We start from the raw sequence: 1,558 nt of genomic DNA on the forward strand, positions 1-1,558 counted from the left end.
GTTAAAAACACTTGATCTTACCGGATCTAACGAATATCTATTAGCCTGAATGATTTTTGGCCCGAAAATTTGATAAGGGGGGGCCAGCCCCCCCTCATTAATCACTTAATAAGTCTCTAATTATGTGAGATTTAACATTAAAAACACTTGATCTTACCGGATCTAACAAATTGCTTCCAAAATAGCTAACTGTTTGGTCAATATTTTGATAAGGGGGGGGCTGATGACGGGTTAGCCCCCCAGCAAATAACTGTTAATATCGCTTCTTCTGTGTGAGATCTAACGCAAACAACAGTTGATCTAACAAAGATCTAACAAACTGCATAAGATTTTTTCAAAAATTTTGATATGGGGGGGCTAACCCAGCAGAGGTCAAATGAAGGCATTGTTGGGAGGTGTGGGGGATGACTGTGATCCCTGTAGAAAGTAATAAATACCTGAAAGTGTTACTTTGAGACATTCCAGGTCTTTATTACCTGTTATTATCCCCTCAACAATGCATAGTATAGCCAGAATACAAGTGCGTAACAGAAAAAAAAAAAAAAGATACAATTTTTCAGAAACCAGACAGTGTGGTTTTAATTGCTGCTATCTGATTCCAAGTTATAAACTTTGTAGACTGCCATAGATTAGTCATTTTAGACAAATAGCCAGAAAGTTTATTTTAAGTCAAACATCCGTCCAAATGCCTGAACATTCATTTATTCTAGGAAAAAATAAATAAATTACAAAACATAACAAATAATAGTAGGTCCAATTTACATTAGTTAGTTTGGTTGAAAAAAAGATTCAAGTCCATCAACCAACAGAAAAATAAATAGATAAATAAAAACGTCTTAGTACAGAACCCTATGTCCATGATTGATCCAGAGGAAGGCCAAAAAATGCCCATATGTCAGGATCTAACCCTGGAACCCCCTGAAGCATCTGGCCGTGTCTTTTCTCGCTGTGCCACCTAAAAAGCTGGAAGGCTCCCTGCCTGATCACATGGACAATATTGCCTTGCGCCTTATTTCTGGTGAACCTTGAACTCATTGCTCCTTCCATGAACTTCCTGATTTAAGCCATGACTCTGTACTTTCTGTTTTCCAGATTAATTTTCTCCAGCCAATATCTTGCTCCTTTCACTCCTGCTGTGTTTTCCCTTACAACTCGTTTAGGATCCTTGGCTTGTTTCTCGTCTATACTTCCAATTGTTCCCAACCTGCAACCACTTGTTACTGACCTTTTGGCTTGTTTACTGACTACGCTTCTGCTTGATTTCTACCTGCTACATCTGCCACCAGACCCCAGCTTGCTCACCTCCTGGTGAGGCGATCCTGAGAACCTCAACCTGGCACTATCATGCAGCACAACCCATCTCCACCATCAGGAGCTCTGATCAGACCATTAGTGCACCACACCTTGGGTGATCCCACATCATCTGCCAAGGTGACCTGCTCATGTGCTGCCGGTCAGTGTTAAAAATCTCTACTGCTATACCTACTGGTCTCCAAGCCTGGATCGTGACACCATGGTTGATCCAAAGGAAGGTAAAAATGTTAATGGTTAATCCAGA

This window comes from Aquarana catesbeiana, linkage group LG02 (assembly GCF_042186555.1).
Source record: "Aquarana catesbeiana isolate 2022-GZ linkage group LG02, ASM4218655v1, whole genome shotgun sequence".
Classification (NCBI taxonomy): Eukaryota; Metazoa; Chordata; class Amphibia; order Anura; family Ranidae; genus Aquarana; species Aquarana catesbeiana.